Genomic DNA, 22427 nt, shown 5'->3' with positions numbered 1-22427 from the left:
ACGCATTCATTATTTTATAATTTCTAAAATTACTTTTAAGTTGCATATTTATAGCGAAGTTGCATACGAGTTTACAAGTTACAAAGCGTACAAATATAATAAGTTCCAAAAAATAAAAGTATGTAATGAATTACGAGAATTATTTTTTCTGTATATATATACATTTTTTTTTTTACTTTAACTAAACAGATTTCTTCAGTCTAAAAATCAAAATCAGATGTTTGAATTAAATGAAAGATCCGCTTAAAAAACTAAAGGATAGAAAAATGGAGCTTAATTTAAATTCTGTAAACACACAAAAATTGTAAATTAAGAATGGCAACAGCATTGATTTGTGTTTGGTTTGTTTTGTAGTATAAAAATTGGTAGACGCAGAGCTATAAGCGATAAGCAGAGAGCTCGCCGCACTTAACTATAGGGGAGAGTGGGGTCAATTGTAACAGGGTACGATTGTAACAGAGCAAAAATTTCGAGTGTCGGGTTCTAGATTTGGTTCCTAGGTGGCGCACAAGGTGTATTAAATAAATCTACATGTACACCCCTGATGGCAACCTTTTTTATGTACTTTTGAAAGAGTTACATCACAAAAGATATTTTCACGCCACGCAAGTACTTTTTTTGGTATTAGAATATTATATTGTAACAAAGTAATTTTGTTTAAACAAATAAAAATTAGTAACCGAATATGTAAGTGGACACCTTAATTAACATTTCAATTAAAAAAACATTAGTTTTGCTAATTAACTAGCATTGTTTTTAACAAATGAAGCTGAAATGGCGTCTTGGGGACAATTGTAACAATAAGTAAAGGGACGATTGTAACAGCTGAAAATAAATTATCTTATGTTTACAAACCATTACTTAACTCTTTAAGAACCACCAATAGTTTCCTATATCATTTATATTATGTTGCATGTGCATTATTTTATTTGTCACCTTTCACAGCATAAATTAAAATTTTTAACCCCTTAAAGTTAAAAGTTTAACCCTTTAGGTCTCTGCTCATTATTATTTTTACTCCTGAAATATCACTACTATGTTTGATCAATAAAAAAATATCTCACAACTATGATAATATGTATAATTAACTATATTTTAGTTGAATTTATGAACTGTTACAATTGACCCCGTAAGTGGGGACAATTGTAACAAGTGCACGACTGTCCAAAATTGTTAATAACTAATATAATAATATTTAAAATCAGGTATTTATTTTTGTTCTAGTAGAGGATAGTCTACTTTACTCGTCTGTCAATTAATACTAATAATATATTGGATTTTTTGTTAGTTAAAAATAGTTAAGTAAAAAATGTTACAACTGACCCCACTCTCCCCTACTCAATACTCAAATTGGTAGAACGTCGATACGAAATGTACTTGATTGTAACAAGTTACGACTTCCCTTAGCACTATCAATAAATAATTGTTTTTGTTCCTGTGAAGGATTTATTAATGTTAAATTAATTACATGGATATTAGTCAACAAAATCAAAAGCTGGATTTATTTTAAGCATTTTACTAAACCTTTTTTTTAAGAAAGTTACATAGTAAGTACAAAATGGCTATTTTCGTTAATGCAAGAAAATGCGATTTATAAATATTAGCTGATGAATTAAGCGAGGATATTAATGATAGACATAAAATTAGCGATTTAACGAGGATAATTTCGGCGAGCAAAGATTGTGTTAAATAATGGTTGAAAACTGTAATAAATGAAAGAAGGAAAAAAGAAGGATTTGATGAGGTAGACGCCAAGAAGAAATTGAAGAACGCTAATAACAAGACAAGGTAAGAAAAATAGAAATGGAATTTGAGTTAAAAAAATTACACATTGAATCAGAGAATAGGTCAATTAATTCCGTCGCCAATCAAAATATTAATAATACACCAATAAAATTCATCATTTTTCAGAACTTCATCATTTCATTCAAAAATTTAACCCTGATGAAAATTATATCAGTTTATATTTATTTTTGTTTGAACGTTTGGCTAGGCAAGCGGATATAATCGAAAATTCCTGGGTTACTCACTTGCTTGGCTTACTTCCTTTCGACGTAGCTCAGTTAATCACCAGAAAAACAGAAAGAATTGCAAACGAATATAAAGATGTAAAACAGATTTTATTAAAGCGGTATAAATTAACATCCGAAAAATTTTGCCAAAAGTTTTCCATGCATAATAAAAATGTCGGAACGGAAGTACATGGAAAAATTTTGCCTACGAGTTAGTACGTTTTTTTTTTTTTTTTAAACGAATGGATAAATGGAGTTAAAGTAGATAGTTTAGAAAAGTTAAGAAATCTTATAGCACATCAGATAAAACGCAAATTGTCGTAAGAAGTAAAAGACCATTTCATTGATGATTGGTCTAAGTTCATTAATCTAGATGATTTATTAGAAGAACTGGATGATTATGATACTTTGAGATCAACTTTTAAGAATAAACAACCGCTTGAGGAAGGGCTTTTCGACAAACGGAACTCCATTAAAGATTATACAATTGCTGCGAAAAACGAAAAGAAAAAATTTTTAAAACTGCACATAATAAAAGAGGTGAACCAAAATGCTTCAACTGTAGCAATTTTGGATATATTTTTAAGGATTGCCCGTCTCCAAAACCAGTTATAACATGTCGAGAATGTAATGAAACAGGTCGCATAGCCAAAAATTTTGTACCTAAATCTGGTGATAGTTGCTCCAATGACAAAAGTTTATCCGTTACGCAAGGCGAAAATACCGAAGAGAGTTTTCTGTATTTGAAAAGGGCAAAACTTAATAATTGTAACGAAGTACAAGCTTTAATAAATACCGGCAGTTCTTGTTGTCTTCTAAAGATGTCAGTTGCTCAGAAACTTGATCTGAAGTTTGAACCTGCTGTTAATAAATGATATGGTTTTGGAAATCAAGAGGTACCTGAATGATTACTATTGAAAAAATCGAAGCTGATATTGAAGTCGATAGAGTAAAAGCCACAAGAATAAGTATTTATATTGTTCCTGGTAATGCGCAGTCAGTTGCTCTTATTATCATTGTTTGATCTATCATACATAGCTTATGCCAGAATGAAGGAAAGATTTCATATTGGATATCTGGAGGAAGAACCATTTAATAGTTTCTTCATTGAAGAAAAAGTAGATATAGAATCCGCCACCAAGTAAGTTAAAGAGGCAACTCAATTAAAGAAAAAGAGAGTAAATCTTATCAGATCTCAATCAGAGGATATCGAAAATGGGAGAATTATATAATTATGATAAAGAATCTTCCTGAAGATATTGGTTGCTTTCTGGAAGTTAAAAACGGGATGGAAAAAAAAAACTTGCATTCTTATGGCAATCATTGGACATAAAAATGTCGGGCTCTTAAGAAGAGGTCAATGTGTTGAAAGAGCGGAAGTTGTTGAATTGCACTCAATCATTGAAGTCAAAGAAAATACATCGAATTCATTTGGTTGTAATAATTCTAAAGAAAAAGCTCCCACTAAATTGAGCGAAATCAAGATTATATAAATATTGGGAAATGAACAGACGTAAGAGTTGCTTCAACTATTGAATGAATATAGAGATTGTTTTGCTATGGACATTTCAGAGCTAGGCTGTACTTAGGATGTATAAAACCATATAAAACGAATGCTCCAGAAAGAGCTGCTATTAAAGAAATTGTGGATGAATGGAAAGAAAATGGGATAGAGTAGGAAACAAGATCACCTTTTGCAAGTCCTGCCATAGTAGTGAAGAAAAAGTCTGGCGAGAACCGACTAGTGGTTGAATACAGACGTCTTAATTGTCAAACTATAAAAAATAAGTTTCCATTGCCTAAAATTGATGATTTATTGGAGCAATTACATGACTGCAGTTATTTTACAACTTTAGACTTGACGCACAAGTATCTACAGCTAGCTCCAACTGAGACATCAAAGCTAAAAACAGCCTTTATAAACACTGATGAAGCTGGACAGTTCTAGAGGAAGATTTATGTCTTATCTAATGCCCCAGCAGAATTTCAACGATTGATGTACCACGCATTAGGTCCGTTGTACAACAATGGTGTATTATGTTATTTGGATGGCATACTTGATACAGTTACAGCCAAAAGGTGTGAAGAAATTATACGGAATCTAACTAAAGTATTCAAAGCATTACTCTCTGCGAATTTAACCCTGCCTGTAATTATCAAAACGTGAATTTGGAGAGAAAGAAGCAGAGAATCTAGGATTTATTATAAATTAAACCAGAATTAAGCCTGAATCAAGAAAAGTCGAAGCTATATTTAAGTTTTCCCAACCTAAAAGTATACACGACGAAGATTTCTTGGTTTAACAAGTTTCTTTAGAAATTTTTTTTTCAATACTATGCTATTAAGGCTCAGTATTTAACGTAGCTAACGAAAAGAATGAAATTTTCAACTGGGAAAAGAAGCAAGGTTTGATACCTTTAAACGTGAGTTAACGAATGAACCAATTTTAGCTCTTTATAATCTTGAAGCGAAAACTGCATGTGCAACGATGCACGTGCTGATGTCTTTATAGACGAGCTGTACCCATCAAGTTGGGGAGGGGAAGCTTCTTCAAGCCACCGCCAGGGATCGTACCCTGGTTCTTCACATTCACAGACCAGTGCCTTTAACTACCGAGCCACCATGGCTCGTTGATAAGGAATAATAAATTAAATTAAATTTGATCTGTATGATTATATTATTCTTACTGATAAAAGAAATTTCGTAATTTTGCTGTTCATCAATTCATAAAACATATTATATTCATATATACTATTTCAAATATTTTTATTTAATAATATGCAGCATAATAATAATGAAATATAATAATATTAATAATAATAATATAAAGAATGAAATAAAACATTTTTGATTTCATGCAAGATTTCGAGTAGTAAAACTATAGAATTTTTTTTTTTAATTATTTCTTAATATTTTTTATTTTATTTTGCTGAATAACCCCAATCATTTCAAATGATTTCTGCTAATAACTCCAAAAAAGAAAAAAATATTAATATTAGATAAAAAATTTAAAAAAATAAATGTTGAAGAATTTTGAATGCTATTTAAGTACAATACCATAAATTCAATACTGATGTTATCGTTGATTATATTTAATAATGATATGTGTCATTATTATCTGTATCACAAAAATTATGATTATTATTTAATAATAATAAATAAAATGATAAAAAAAAAATAGCAGATGTAAATTTTAAAAAATTTAGTTTGTATACATTTTTTTAGCCAAAATGTTAAAAGTTTCTTTTGAAAAAAAAAAAAAAGGTAAATTATCAGATAAAATTTATAATTTAAATTTTTTTTATTTTCTAATATTTTCTTGCACAAAAATGTTATATTTCATTATTTCCCCGTTCCTTTATACGACTGAGGTCGATAATATAAAATGGTGAAATATTTCATTTCAGCAGGGAGAAAAAGGTTGATACTGTTTTTCCAATACCCTTAATTATTGATCGTAAGAAAGAGAATTTTTTCTTTTGAACTTCAGCTAAGGCGCATGTCTTTAAAAAGGGTTGCAGTTGGATTAAAGAAATCGATTCGTCAAAGAAGTTCGCTTATTTATGATGAAAACAGAATTCTAAGTTTATCGCTCTCATTTGAACTAAATTTTTCTGAACAGCGATAAGTTGCCAAAACTAGCGCATTTGTTTTAAGAAAGTCGCCTGCATCTCTCCATTCTGAACAGCTGTCTGTGCTGCGAGTGTGTGTTTCTCTGCGCAAACTACCTCTAGCGCATGCATATCCCGTAATCTCTGGGTAGAATTTTATCCTCTATAATTGGAATGATTTTCCCTTTTATTTAGCGATATATTTCTAATAAACGAAATATGTATGGTTTAAATTCGATATGGATAACTTTTTGTATGATCATGGATGAAAAAATCCTTTTATAGGTCAAAAACGTAGCGGTGGGTAATATCGCAATCAATATCTTAGTTTTCGGGAACATTCCTACAACTACCATCGCAGCCATATTTGCTAGCAGTTAAAATCTGAATTCGATGGATAATCTTCTACGAGTTTCATTTTATGTCTATCTACGAATACGCTTTGTACCTGCAATATTTTAAAATGCTATCACCGCTACCCGCATAAATGTTATCGTTATAAAGAGTTGATTCGGAAATTTATTTTTATTTTCTGATTTCATAAAATTTGACCTTATTCGCTAGTATATTATCGCATGTTTTAAATCTCAAAATCTTAGTAAATATGTATTAAATCGATCATTATCTCAAAAGCTTTATTCTAATATGTTATGCCAGAATTTATAAACAAAATTTCCTATTTTAATTAATGTTACAAAAAATACCCACATTTGTTCAAATATATTTTTCGCATAAAAAGGATTTTTCCAAATATAGGCTGGATTTTACTATTAAGTTACTAATTTGTCTTCTATTTAAAAAATAATAGGCAAAGAATTTATCAAAAAATTTGAATTTTGTTCCCCTCCCCCTGAAAATAATACCATAGAGTTATTTACTGCCTTCCCGATTTTGTGAGCGACTATCGACTATAATAGATTGTAAGGACAAAATGTATTACTATTTTACATAGAAATTATTCGTATTATATTTATTTTTTTCTTCACTTCAATGGTATTCATTTAAAATATTGTAACTTGTAAAAAAGTACATTTGGTACAGATGCTTCACACTAATGTTGAATTATTAACTCATTAGAATAAGAGCATTGCTGATTTACAATTAAAAAATTAAACTAATAGTTTTTCTTTGATCACAATTAGACTGATTTGAAATTCATTAACCAATTTTTATTATGTTAATTAGAAAATCTGTATTTATAAATGACCTAATGCTAGCCTGGGTTTGTAGGTTGTATGAATTACGTGCAGCTCTTGCACCCCTTACTTTTTTTTTTCAGTGATTTTTTACATGTTAAATGGAATGCAGGGGATGATGTATGTTCTGAAGAATATTAACAAATTTGTACCTTGTAAAATTCGTACTTAGCAAATCTAAGTTTAAATTTACAGTTTTTATTCATTTTTGCAAAATACATATTAAACTTACGTTTTCCAGGGTAAATAATAGGCTACTTATGTCGTGTTTATCAATTGATATTTATTGCTGTATATTTGGAAGTAGGCCTATGTCTAACTATTACTGTGTTTCAGTCATTTTTTTTTATCATAAATAGCTCTTTATTTGTTAAAAAAATATGTTTGAAATGTTGATTATACCAGAATTGAAGAATATGTGTTACATTTATAATTAAAAATATGTGCACAATTTACACTTAGTCATTGTTTCATAATTGGTTGGAATTGGAATGTTTTGTTGCATTTTCAAAAATTGGCTGGTATGTATTAGTGTTCCCACACTTTTTTTCCCTAGGAATTAAGCCCTCATCATGTTACATGCAAAAATAAATTATTAAAATAACACATACAAGATAATATTAACTAGTTTTTTTTCTTTGTATTGATCAATTAAACTAATCAAACTTTTATTCTGTTTTAGGCAAAATATTTAGTTAGTCAAAATTTAGCTCTTAATATGTAATTAGAATGTGAATGAATGTTATTAGAATATGAATAATACTAATGTCTATTCATGAATTACTTGTTACTGGTTAGTGAATTAGTTTTTTTCATTTTGTGAATTTGTTTTTCTCATTTTGTGATATGTTCATTTTGCTTTTGTTCAATAAGATCGTCTTATTGACAATTGTTATGAGTTAATAGCTTTTATTTTATACAATAATCCTTAACTTATTGAGAATTTCATAATTTTTTTCTTATCTTTTGAAATATGTTAAAAATAGGACAAAATTATAATTTTTTCACTTACAGTAGATTTAGAGTTAAAGAGCTAGATTTGTTTATTACTAATTTTTTTTTGTTGTTGCATGTGTTGAATATATTTCTAGTCAAATTAAAACATCTTCTACTTTCCTTCAAATTATTTCATTTTGGCAATTTGTTAGCAAATCTTGCACTCGTTTTAACTAGACTAGGAATGTATTGTTACATTTTTTACTTTCTTTCTGAATGTATTTTTTTAAATTAATTTATTCTATTTTTTAGTTTGCAAATGTTAAACTAATTTATATCGAGTTAAATTAAAACATCTTATACATTCTTTCCGTCTCTCTCTTTTTTTTTTTTTTTCTTTTTNTTTTTTTTTTTGAATTTATAATGCATATTTTCAATTAAAAAAAATTTAGATCCATAATCAAATGTTTAAAGTAAAATTATGTTATAAAATTAATTGTTCATCATGTTACGAAATTTAAATATATTTTATTTGATTCATTTGTTATTTAGTTATTTTTTATNGGGGGGGGGGGGGTAACAGAATAAACATGCCAATTTTCATTTTGATTACTATTTTATTAGTTAAAGATTTTAAAGTTGTAATGCTTTCTGAAATATGGGAAAAGTTTTACTAACATAAATATGCATGAAAGTAAACATAATTGAAAAAATCCATTTGACTTGTATATGTAAACCATTTTAAAACTTAATCATGTTTATTAAATACTGTCTGCACGAAAAAATCCAAAAAGTTAAAGTGAAGTGTGAGTAATGCTAATTTTTTAAATTTATGTGTTGTTTAGTTGTAGTTTATTATTGACAAAATAAATTTTTATTATTTTTGTCAATAGTTTATTATTGACAAAAATAATTTTTATTCTCAATTATATTCATTTCCACTTATTATATTCAGTTCAGATTATTCAAGGTTTCAAATTTTGTATTAATTGTTCTCAATTTCAGTTAATATTGATTTTGTGAAAACCAAGCCTGATAATTTTCAAAAAATAAAATTAACAAGTTTGCATTTAGCTGATTTGAATGTTAGGTGATGCTGAATAAATATTTTTTCAAGTATTTTTGTTTATGCTCATTCTCATTTTTCTAATAAATAAGTCAACTGCAAATTTGAGAATCTTTTCAACATTATTTTATTCAAATTCATGTATACTTAAATTAGAAATACACTAATTAGATGATTTTAGTGAAGTTATTTAATTATAAATTATTTTCAAAATAGTTTAATTTAAATTCTGAATTATGCTGAATAAAAATAGTCTTATAGAACAAATAAAAAATTAAATTGAAAGCAAGCTAGAGAATTTTATCAAAAATATTTTTATTTTTCATATAATTGCAGGGTTTCAGAAATACGACGGGTAATTTTAGGTTTAGGATAACTATGTAGAAAAAGTTAATACTGATAAATGATTATAGTCAGAATGGGTAAATTTATGCAGTGAATTATGCTGAATGGAAATTAAATAGTGTGTTTTTTATTTCTATTGCAACAAAATAAATGAAACTGAAAACAAGCTGAAGAATTTTTTCAAAAGTAATTTATTCTTATTAAATAATATTAAAGATTTTAAAAAATATCTAAATAAATTACTTTAGATTTAGGAGAACTACTCGGATAATATTAATGAATTATTTCTTGACTGGGTAAATTTACGTTAATGGATTGTGCTGAGTTTATATTTGAGTTTAAAATAAACATTTGATTCTTTGATTTCAATTTTTATGTTATTCAATTATCTGTGTATTTTCACAAATGCGCCAAATGGTGATTTTCTAAAAATTACCTATTTATAATATTTAACTAAAATGGCTGTCGGTAGAATGAGTAGCTACACGGGTTAGACAAAATAATGGAAAACTTCTGCACTAATAGATTTCTTCATCTTTCTCAAAAATTACTTAGAGGATTATTTTATAAATTTCAAATTTTTTAGATTACGCAATTTCTCCTACTTATCAGTGAAATTTAGAGGTTTGAGGAACCAACAATAAATTACAAACAAAAAGTAGCGATTTTGAATATCCTATGCCAGAAACTGTAGCAATAAATTTGTAACATGTAACAATTATATTAGTTATTGTATGTAGTTATAGCACAAAATTTTGTAAACATAGCTTAAATATTTAAGGAAATGAGGACATTTTTATAAACTAATTTTTTTGTCATATGTTTTTTTGTTATAACTTTAAAAAATAAAATCTATAAAATTAAGCATAATTTTTTGAGCAATTTAAAATTAATTACAAAATGATTGCTTTAAAATTTGAAAGAAAAAATTACTTTAAAGCTGCATAAGATATAAGTAAAGTAGCTTTTTTATGCTGCGTATGGGCATTAAAAAAAAAATTTTTTTTTTTTATCCTTATTAATTTTGTAGTGAATCTTATTTGCCAACTAATGAAAGAGTCCTATTTGATTATACCTTAAAAATTAGAAAAGTTTCAAAAATAATTTTCATATTTTTTTAAAAGAAAACTTAAAATGAAAAGGGATTTTCTACAAATTTCATTTTGTACTATTAAACAATATTTATTTAAAATGACAGGCATTGTTGGGGATCAAAAGTATTTCTTTTGCATGCTTTCTTTCCTTATAAAATTATATTTTGATGTATGAATGTTTATTATAAGGTTCATATTATCATTTATTTGATTTTATCTAACATTACAACATAATGTTTTTAGAAACAACTTGGGAAATTTCTTGCAACTTTTTAAAATGTTCAAATCATTTTTCATTAGTTGCCAAATACGATTCGCTACAAAATCGTAAAAAAAAAATTAAATCTTTTCTGTGAATCCACAGTATAAAAAAACTAACTTAATTACTTATACATTGCACAATTTTCAGCGAATTTTTTTTCAAATTTCAAAGCATAAATTTTGTATTCAATTTTAAATTGCTCTAAAAATTTTATTGAATATTTTTAAGTTTTAGCAACAAAAAAACATGAGACAAAAATTTTACTTTTTATAAAAATGTTCACATTTCCTTAAATATTTAAGCTAGGCTCATGAAATTTGTGCAATTATTGCATATAATAACCATAATAATTGTTATGAATTTATTGCTACATTTTTGGCATAACGTGTTCAAAAACACCATTTTCCATTTCTAAAAAATGTATTAGCATAGAAGTGTTTCCATTATTTTGTCCACCTGTAGATAACTAAAAAAGTTAGCTAACTTTCTGTTCATCTTTCTTTCTCTTTGAATTAAGGAAAAACTAAAGGATATTTTAGGGATATAATCTAATTTTAATATTTTTCGTAAACAGAAGTAATAATTTTTAATAAGAGTAGAATTAACATTATTATGCTGAGTGAGTGTGCGAGTTTATTTTATTCATTTATTTTTAATGACATCTAACTGTTGGTTTTTATTAATTATTCAGCAGAAATTACGATATCTAAAATTAAAATTTTTCTAATGAATGATTCTAAGTGAGTATAAGAGTTAAAAACAAACACCTGGTTGTTTATCTACATTTCATTTTGAAGAATAAATTAAGAGGCTTAAAATTTTTTATTCTTATTCAAATAATCATTTGTGATTAGATATTCACCAAATAGAATTTTTTTTTTCTGATAGCATTTTAAAACAGTTTTATTTTTTGAAAAAGCCAAGAAATTATTTAACTTACATTATCAAGCTGAAAAAAATCTTTCTTAAAGATTCATTACTTAAAACTTATTCATCTAATTTCTTTCAAATTCTGTCAGTAAAAATCACATAGCTAAGAAAAGTTAAAAATTACATTTTACTCAAAATAGTTATACACTTGTGTTAATTTTTTTTTTAACGTTCTCTTATTGGGTTCTAGAAATTATTGAAATAGGCACAGATTTTAATTGTAATTAACATTAAAAGAGTCGAACTTTTGAATTGCTCTCAACTTGAACTATTGTGACCTTATTTTCTAGACTGCGTCTACGCCACTTCCTCTGTTTTGAAGGTCCAAAATCTAAATTCATCAGAAAAAAAATTTGTTAACTCCGAGAAAGTATATTTTGTTGTCTAAGTTGGTAACTTAAAAGTACCCTTTGCACTAATTAATTATCATATATAAAGTGAACTCCTAGATATAATAAGATTGAATTCAGGGCACCCAAATGATTATTAATTTTGTTTTTATGTAGAATACCTAAATAATTATTAATGTATACAGTTTTTTTTTCTACGTGCTTTACAAGTTTATATCTTTATTATAAATATAGATGTAAACTTGTAATATAGATATAAACTTTTATTATAAATATTTTCTGAATTCACTAACATTTTTTTTTTATGTAAATGATAACGTTCCGAAAGGAATCATCTCAAAATATTAATTTTGTGACAAGAATGAAAGAATCCTTTTTGCTCTAAATTAAACAAATATATTTGATTCTTGAAGTATATTTACCATTCAATACGTAGCTTGCTTTCACTCAATTTTCGTTTTTCCAAAATTTGTTACTTAATTACGTTTTATGAAATATTTATTGCACACTGCTAGCTTTTCATTTAATTCTTTCTTTTTTTTATTATTATCAAATTAAACTAAAGTTTTATAATGAGAAAAAAGTTTCAGTTAAATTTATTTTATTTTGAACATTGTTTCTTAATTTTTACTCGTTTAAAAGATATAACAAATAACTTGAAAATTAATACTGTTATTTTATCTAGATTGTTGTTTTAAACTATTTTTGTTCTAACATTTGATATATATTTATTTATTTTAAATTTATTTCCTTATTGCTGGAAGAAACCTTTTTCTCTCAGTGCCGTTTTTTTTTCTCTGGAAGAAATTTACCATCCCTGATTAGAATAAAAACTCATGTACTGTAGGTTCATTTGTTAAAATTTCTCAAAATAATCATAAATAGCTATAAACAAAATTTATGCTGCATTGTGAGAATTTCAATTATTCATGATTTTATTAAAAAAAATAGCAATCAGAAAAAATAGATTCCGAGATCTCGAATTAATTGAAAAAAAATATTTTTGTGGAAAACCTGATTGTATTTACTTATGAAGGGAATGTGAGTTCGCTTTTTCTGGTCTGAGCGCAAAGACATTGAATCCAATACTAATTTAATAAGACTGTGAAAGACCAACATTTTTCTAAAATATGAAATGCTAGGTAAAATATATTTTTGAAATTACCCAGTGACTAATATAGTACTTTAATTCACTATAATATTCACATTCTCTTATACAAAGTAACTGAACCTAGGAGAATTTTATAGATTTGTTTAGATATTAAGTAGAAAGAAAATGCCGTAAGTTCATAGGAATCAACTAAACATGGCCGAATTTTTTCCCCCAATAGCAAAAGAAAATTTTATTTCTCGCATATTCGATTTTATTCTTCACTGGCGAAATGTTATCGCTTTCATCACAAGCATATGGATGACATTAATGCAATGTTCAATTAATAGATGTAGCCCCAATCCTTGAACTTGACATGGAGGATCATGCACTACTCATTAGGTATTCTCATGTGGATCCAGTCAACAATCACATAGTTTCCGCATTTAAACGTTAGCTAATTGTAATTTTCAATTAATTTTCTTTATGAAACATAAATTATTATTATATAATTTAAAAGAAAAATAGAATGACCCACTCTGTATTGCATGCATATAAAATTGTGCATAAAATATTTTTTTGGTGGCTGATTAAATCAAGAATAGTTATTTGCCAGAAACTAGTAAAACCTTGGAACATGTTTCAGCTGTTTCTATTATAAAATTATCCAAAGAGCTTTAACAATAGAGAAAGAAAAAAATAGTCATGTGTTGAAATGCAAAATTTATGGGAAAGTGCTATTTGTTCAGGAGAAACGAAATAGATAGCAATTGACACCAATACTTAATTAATATTGGCAATATGTTCTTATTTTATAACCGTCGTTTAACAGCTGACCCTATTTTATGGTTTTACGACTACTAATCAATCGAAGCTTAACTTCTTGACTCAAGAAGGTTAGGTTTGGTGGCGATCTATAGCAGCACGTCGGAAAAATGGGCAAGGGGAGCAGAAGCATTTACGACTACTAATGTTCAACTCCGTTGCCTTGTAATTTTGAACCCAATCCAGAAGACAAGGGAACTCCTGGATCAAGTATTGGGAGAAATTGGCATTCGTGGAGGACTTTTTAATGGAACTAACATGCATTTACGTTACATGTAGAGAGAGACCACGAGAACTTCCCAGGGTTAGCCTGACAGCAAGGGGATTTTTCTTTTCTCCAAGCTTTGGACATGTACCTAGGTCATTATGGACCCTTTACCATATAGCCCAAAGCTTGGCTACTGGTTCGGCTCGAACCCTCATGGAAGGCGAACGCTCTAACCCCTGAGCCATCGCGGCTTTGGTAATACAGGTATGTATTGATGGGAATAAATGCGCAGATGACACTTAATTGATTTTGGTAATGCGCACATATTATTGGTATTATGATAATTTTTTCTGTTTTAATAATTAGAATTCTACAACAGATTTTCGTAATTTCACAAAATATTTTTCCAGTGGTAGCAAGATAGCATATTAATGAATTAGAATTAAAAGAACTTTTTGCAGTCTTACTTTCAAATATTTTAAACAGTTTATTAAAGGTCGGATTGATAAATGCTCATGTTCTAAATTTCTTTCAAGATTTTAAAAGAATTCTATTTTATTTTACAATTTCGGCTTTGTTTTGTTACCCCTGATAAATGTATTTCGTACAAAACTCAAACATTGAAGGGCTATGTTATAGGTACCAAATATACTAATATAGGTACAATGCAGATTTTCAATTTGAGTTATTTGTTGCCAAGTTGAGATATTTGTCAGTTATTAAGACAGAGCCGCGATGGCTCGGGAGATAAAGCATTCGCCTTCCAATGCGGCGAACCGGGTTCGAATCCTAGTAGATACAAATTCCGCATCCGGCTTGCACCGACCACAGTGCTGACGTGAATTATCCTCAGTGGTAGACGGATCATGAGTTAGAGTCCCCTTGTCGTCAGGCTAACCGTGGGAGGTTCTCGTGGTCTTCCTCTCCATGTAACGAAATGCGGGTTCGCTCCATCAAAAAGTCCTCCACAAAGGCAAATTTCTCCCGATGATCGATCCAGGAGTTCCTTTGTCTTCTGAATTGGACTCAAAATTACAAGGCTACGGAGTTTAACAGTAGTAGTCGTAATTCCATAAAATTGTAATTGTAATAATTTTATTTTATATTATAACCGTCGACTGTTCAACGACGGTTATAATATAAAATAAAATTATTAAGAGAGCACAAATACTTAACAGTTATAATACTGGGGAAATAAGTGTCGTACGGTGCCGTGATATGTAGTGCGCTAAAAGTAAATAATTGAGACACCCTAAATAACTTGTGATCTAATAATCGGATTTTCACGTACTAAGATTCATTTTTAATGGTTAGAGAGGGTGTCCTCAAATATGCTAAAAAATTAATGCAAGCGAAATCAGACTCAAAAACGTACCTTATATATTTGTATATCTTCGACAGATTTTCGGTTATCTAAATATAGGGGATAGCCGTAATCTTGGAAATATGACACCAATATTCAGCATTTTGAACAAATAATATTAATTTTACGTATTTCGCCATATCTCGTGAAATTTTTGAGCGAATTCAAAAAATTTTTGCAAACGAATATAAAGTTCGTTTATCTAAAAATAAAATAATAAAGGATTATTAAAAATTATTTTTTGCTTAGAATAAACGAACTTTACGATTGTGTGCCAAAATTTTAGAACTGGCTTAAAAATTTTCTCGATATAGCGAAATACTCTAAATGTAAAATTAATATTAAGGAATCCAAACATTGGACCGCTCTCCTGAACCATGTTTCCCAAACTACGGTTATCCTCTATTTTGAGGGGCAGAAATCAGAAAAAAATGGTCCGTAATTTTTTTTTTTTTTTCTAACGAGTTATGGTTTTTGAAACCTGCAATTAAATTTGTATCGAATTAATAATCGATAATTCCTTTAATATTTCCATCATTTTTATTAAATTATTTAATTAAAATATTTCTACTAGAAAGAAATTTCAAAACTGTTTTTATAACATAATTAACGAATTATGAAACGGATATACATTTATGAAAAATTACATTAGTGTATTTCGCAACAGATGAAAATAACCAAATACAACAATGAAGTATGTTCCTCTTATAACTATTCTCTACATTTATTTTCGTCCTTTTTCGTTTTTATTTTAACGGGAACCGTATTTCAGCTATTTTTTTTTTTTTTTTCAGATTATGCTTACACTAGAATTGAACTATAGAATTCAACTGTCTGAAGTAAAACCCAATTTCAAAGTTTTATGTTTTTTTTCCCCTTCATAAAATCCTGATGGAAAATTTATTTTCCCGTTAATTCACCTTATATTAACAAAAAAAAAGAAAACAAATTTAGATTATTACATATTTTCTTTTGTTAATTAATACGTTCACAATCGCCAATGAAGTTTAATCTCGGGGTTCCGCCAAAATTAAGTCTATCATTAACACTAGAAAGACTGGAACTTGATTTATACCTATATTGCCCAAAAGCAATCAAAATAACTGGATTGTAAATGAATGAATAATGCGTAAAGAAATTTGGTTAAAATTAATTTTTTATATTAGTTACAGTGATATAACAATAAAAATTATATGTTGTACAAAATTGTTAGAAATTGTGTGATTATATCTATACATAGTTTTTCTAATTGAAATTAAAAGCAGTCAAAATTACTTCCTTAGGCAATCTAGTGTTAAGGAATCCTAAGACAAAAAAAAATTGGGAACCACTACTCTAAAGATATCTTATCCTTTGGAGAAATATTAGATTTTTAAAATGTAAAACATCACAAAATTTTAAAATTTATGTAAGATACACTTCCATTTTAGATTTTTTTAAAAAATAATCGCTTTTATCTGAAATTTTTTAAAGTAAAATAACAATTAAAATTTCGATAATACAACTTACCTCAGTTCTGGAATGCGAGAAATTCGTAAATTTATGGCCGCTGTTCTCTACAGATTTTTAGACGAAACTGAAACCCGAGCCGATGATTGATTGTTGCCAACTCCTACACAAAAGCCTGTTCCACAAGTTCAAATTCAAAACAAAGAAAGTTCGTTTTTCAGATGTACCAAGATGGATTACTATTTTTAAATTAAAAGTGTGAGAAAATTGTCAAGGTGCCCCCTAAAAGACAATGGAAATTTATCTTCACACAAAAATAAAAAGAAAGTTTTTTTTTTGTGTTGTTCTTGAACTTCTAAACTTTTTTTCTTATAAATTGATTTTCCAAGTATTACTAAAAGTAAAACTAAATAAAGTTATTATTATTGGTATTGTAATTTATATATAGGTGTCAATAACTGAACAAAATGAAAGTGAGGTTGGTCCGACCTTCGTTTGCCCTTAGAGCTGGTTTGAAAGTTAAATTTGAGAAAGGAGTCGAAAACTATAATTATTGGTTGATCAACTTCTAAGGTGAGTCTAATATATCGCGCAAGATTATATTATACCTTGAATTTCAAGTTTAGTCAGCACCCTGAGGTTTATCAAGATAAAAAAAAATAATAAAAATTCTATTTTTCTTGTATATCTCGGTTAGACTACAAGGACTTAGTATGGGAAAATGAATTTGAAATAAGATTAGTTCAATTTTCTTCTTTAAAATTAGGGATGGGTGTCCACTTGGATCAGTCTGCGTAGGGACCGAGGGTGTGCGGTATTGGTCCTTGTTAAACTGTTCTACCGTAAAGTGCTCGACTTCGCGTGCAGGTCGTCGGGCTACCGAAGCGGGGGTGCCATCCCCTCCGCAGAGGATCAAAATTGTGAGGATTCGTGAGAAGCTCATCATCAGGGATGTTTCCCAGACCGTCGCCAATAGCCCATTGTGCAGCTCTAGTGCGACGTAAATTAACAACAACAACTTTAAAATTAGTAGCTGTTGAGTAAAATTAAACCTGAAAATTAAAATGCAAAAAAGCTAATTACTGCAAACGTGATTTAAGTAATCATTAAAAGCGATTTTATTCTAATAAATGCGAATGTTTTATCGAATTTGTATACAATTTGATTTCTTCTTTTAGAATGCACTTGATAGTTTCTACAAAAGACATGCTAATTATATGTTTCACAGATGGCGCAGTGATGTAAAAGTTGATTAATATTCTGTTTCCAAATTCCATTCAGAATCTGTAGCGTTAACATCATTCTTCGTTCTTGTTAAACATATTTTTATGTTATAAAGTGTTTTGTTATAACTAATGGAATTCAATCATCGCTGTTGTTGTTGTTCTAGTTCATTTACATCGCACTAGAGCTGCACAATGGGCTATTGGCGACGGTCTGGGAAACATCCCTGAGGATGATCCGAAGCCATCACAATTTTGATCTTCTGCAGAGGGAATCACTCATCGCATATGGATTAATGAAATTTCGGACTCACGAGATTTTAAGTCTTATTCGAATAATTGTCTAACTTCTCGTATTAAAAACGGCACCACTCCTATGTTATCCTCCCCTTTATATTTATGCAAATCACTTTCATTTTATTCTGAAGCTAGTTCGTATCATTTTTGCTGCAAAATATGACACTAAACACTAATTTGACATTAAAACTCTGTATCTCAAAATGGAACTTTGACCGTTATTACAGGATTCGTAGTTGCCCGTATTTTCCTGGTTAAAAATTTTTTGTCCCGATTTTCATGTGTGTTCAGAGCATCCTATTTTCTAAGAATACAGGTATGGATTTTTTTTTTTTTTAGTTGTGAGAAATCGAAGAGTTTTGTTTTATGAGCCAACATCTTTTTATTTTAATTAATAATGTAGCAGAAATCGTAAAATTCGACAGTTCCATCTTGGCCGGGACGCGCCTTTCTAATTCCGACATCATAACCTTAATTTTTTTGGCAAGAGCAGGCATGTCTCGCCAAAAGTGGCAGCTGAATAAATTTAAACCTTTGTCTCATAAAGGATAGCGCAAAATATGGCTGACGACGTGATAAATAATTTTATAAAATTATGTTTTACAAGCGAGTTTAATATTTTGTTGTTAATAAAGTGAATGAATTTTTTTTAATTGTATATTTTGACTCCACAGTTAACAAAATGAATTAAAATTATGGAAGCAAGCAGGATCATTATTTAAATTTTTTATTGATAATCAACTTCTGTTTTAAATTTGAAGCGTTTATTAAAATTAATTAGTAAGCAATCTAACATAAAGTTGCTCTGACCTTAACTTATCAAAAACGCACAGGTAAAATTAATAGTGGGTTTTTAAACGTTTCAGACATTTAAAAACAACAAATTGAAATTTATTAAAAATACGTTTTTCAAGTAGTCTAAGTAGGAAATACTTTTATTTTTTCCATTTCCTCTCTGACAAAATGTCAAACATTTCGTTTTTCAATTTGAAGCATTTTAAAAAAGTAGTTTTTAAAATTTTTATTTATTTTTATGTTTGTAAGTTTCTGTGGTTTTCCTACTTAAAAGAGGTAGAAATTTCGATAAAATGAAGTAGTGATAATATCGCCATTAATTTTACTGTCATTATTTATAAAATAATATTAAATTGGATTAGCATCAAGCACTATTTAAAATTTTGAGCACGATAGCATAGTTCACCAAAGTTTTCAATCACTTTCCGAATAACTTTACTCAAATTTCAACTGCAGCTCTATGTGACAAATAACTGTAAGACAAAGGAAGTCCTGGATCCAAGTATTGGAAGAAAATTGCAAATCTTCAGAATTATCTCTAATTACCGACCTTGTGTCTGAAAATTGCTAAGTAAAAAATTAAAAGCCTAGTTCACGTTTTTATTTTTAAACATAAACTGATAACAGAATTCTACCTTTTATTTGGAGTAAAATAATTTAATCTGTATAAATCATTTATTTGTTGTTAATAAATCCTGTAACTATTATTTATTTTGATCACTTTTAGATTTAAAAAAATTCTTTAAATGTTTAGAATTGATTTCGTTATGTTATAGTAAGTATATTAAAGTTATAATTTTTTTTAAGGTTGAAGGTCTTATTAAATATTTCAAAATATTCATTTAATTATACAAATCCCGATCCTCAAATCACTTCCAATAAATGGAAGGGGGTCGACTTCAAAATCATAATTTGAAACCCCATTTTTTTATTGCAGATTTGGTTTTTCCAAAAAAAAAGTACTCTAAATTGAATTACAACTTCAGAGACTGGGGTCGAGTTTGTTGCCATAAATTTTTTTTCTTCAAAATATCAAACACTTCTGTTTTTATTATATTATGTATTTTTATTTCTTATTATTTATTTTTTTGATCTTACGTGTATTTCCGAAATTGTTTTATACAATTTGTACATCTGTGACAAAATGCCAAATCTCGTAGCTGAAATAGGGATACTTTTTCTGGAGAATCCAAGTCAATCCACAGTAAAAAATAAGGATTCATATTATAGATTCTGAAGTGGCCACAGCCCCATACGTAACAGTTGAGACTGTAGGTCAATTTTGTCATCAATAAATTCATCTTTTAAAGTATTTAAAAATTTTTGATCTCGTGAATATTTCTCGAGCAATATTTGACCATTAACATATTTTTTTGACATCCTGTATCTTTATCATGATTATCTTTAATTAAATTTATGAAAATTTTATATAAAATAGCTTTATTCTGCAGGTTTATTTGGCTATAACTTAAAGGATGATGATTATATATTTAACTTTTTTGTCTTGATTTTTATTTAATAACAATAAATAAAAGAAAAAGTAATTTATTATTATTTATTTATTTTTAAACTTTTATAGGAATTCAAGCGTAGGGTCTGATTTAGAAATCCGAAGCTTAGGCACAAGGGGCTCCTCTGGTCGAAAATATAAGACAAATTTACATGTTGTTTACTTACAAATGATTTATACTATAATATAAGTTAATTGTGATGTATTAGTAAATTTGAGCTTAGATTTCTTTCAATTTTTGTAAACTCTCAATGAATTGACATTTTTATTTTATATCCGTCTTCGAACAGCCGACCCAATTTTCGGGTTTACGACTACTAATATTCAACATCGTGGCCTTGTAATTTTGAGCCCAATCCAGAAGACAGAGAAACTTCTAGATCAGTACCCCCAGAGGTATTGATTTGTTATGAGAACATGGAGGACTTTGCGACTCGACAGTTTTAACGTGCAACAGTCATCATTTACTACACGGGGAGTCTTCGGCCGGCGGAGATCGAACCCACGAACTCTTGGACATGGGTCCAGTGATCTACCGCCCAGGCTATCCCGGCCTATGAATTGACATTTAAAAAAATCACTAGTAACATTTAGGGGATCTAGCAACACTCACTGGAGAAGAAAGCCTAAGAACTGATTCTCGCAGTTGCTGTGACGTCATGAACTATAGGCCACTATGGTGGTCTGACTTTTCTTTTTTCTCCATAGAGCCGGCATAATGCTATGCTTTTCTCCCACAATACGCACCCAAGCTGAACCGTTTTTCTTTTTTTTTTTTTATGCAAAGCGATTCTTAACACAATATCTATTGGACTATGACCATTTTCTTGATATTTAAATGTGGCTATTTTTTTTAGGGATAATGCATCTTTCTCACTTTTAACTCTGATTTAATAGAAGTATGACTTTAATAAAGAAAGGATTTGATTTTATATATATCTGTAATTTAGTTAACGTTTTTGCATCAGTTAACAGTGTTGTTTGAGTTGAATAATTGAGATGCAATGTTAGTTTGAATTGTAAGAATCATTGCGATATTTTAAAATTTTAAGTATTAAAGGAAGGTGCAAAAGTCTTTTAACATGCATCAAATTTGATTTTCAACTCTCAATATCTCACGTGATAAAAGTTTCTTTTCTTAAAAAATAATATCTATATATATATAAATGAAGGTGTGTCTGTTTGTCTGTCCTTTATAGACTCATGAACCATCCGACAGAAAGCTATGAAACTTGGCATACAGATAGTTCAAAGCACGAGGAAGGTCACTGTCGACATTAGAACATTCTGCGACAAACGATTCCAGCGGTATCAGCGAAAATCGAAATGGAATTTTCTGATTGATTAAAAGTTAGCCATTGTTTTACATTTTGCTATAAACGATTCAGTTTTCAAATATCTTGAAGATAGTAACAGTGATATTTTCTATCTTATAGCTCTATTCATTTAGAAAAGTAAATTACATATATATTTAATTACAATTCGCCCAACTTTCTATATGTCAGGTGAGCACAAGCACGTAAAATCAAGGAGAATAAATTTCTTAATTATTGGTCGCATCACGTGAAATCTGTTTAATAAAAATAAGGGCAAAAGCAAATTTCATTCAACTTGCACGTTTTCAATAATTATTTATATTTAGTATGCAATTTTAGGTTAGCACAATTAAATATAGTTTTTGAAAGTTTCCTTGCTGGCAGTTGTCATTTGAAAACTATTAGATTGTTCATAAAATGATCAAAATTGTATCATAGATGGATCAAAATTGTGATGGCATGTCTTCGGATCATCCTCCGGGATGTTTCCCAGACCGTCTCCAATAGCCCATTGTGCAGCTCTAGTGCAACGTAAATTAACAACAATCA

General features: G+C 28.6%; 1 protein-coding gene across 1 annotated transcript in view; it reads right to left on the bottom strand.

Moving 5' to 3' along the window:
• Positions 1-16947, bottom strand: part of LOC107455104 (protein split ends) — a 172012-nt gene extending 155065 nt beyond the window's left edge. Inside the window, exon 1 of the mRNA XM_016072547.3 lies at positions 16798-16947. The gene's annotated coding sequence lies outside the window, so the exon portion shown is untranslated. The remainder of the gene's footprint in view (positions 1-16797) is intronic.
• Positions 16948-22427: the final 5480 nt, after the last annotated feature.

Source organism: Parasteatoda tepidariorum, chromosome 1 (genome assembly GCF_043381705.1).
Source record: "Parasteatoda tepidariorum isolate YZ-2023 chromosome 1, CAS_Ptep_4.0, whole genome shotgun sequence".
Taxonomy (NCBI): Eukaryota; Metazoa; Arthropoda; class Arachnida; order Araneae; family Theridiidae; genus Parasteatoda; species Parasteatoda tepidariorum.
The sequence above is the reverse complement of the archived record's forward strand: the minus strand, read 5'-3'. Positions and strand labels throughout refer to the sequence as shown.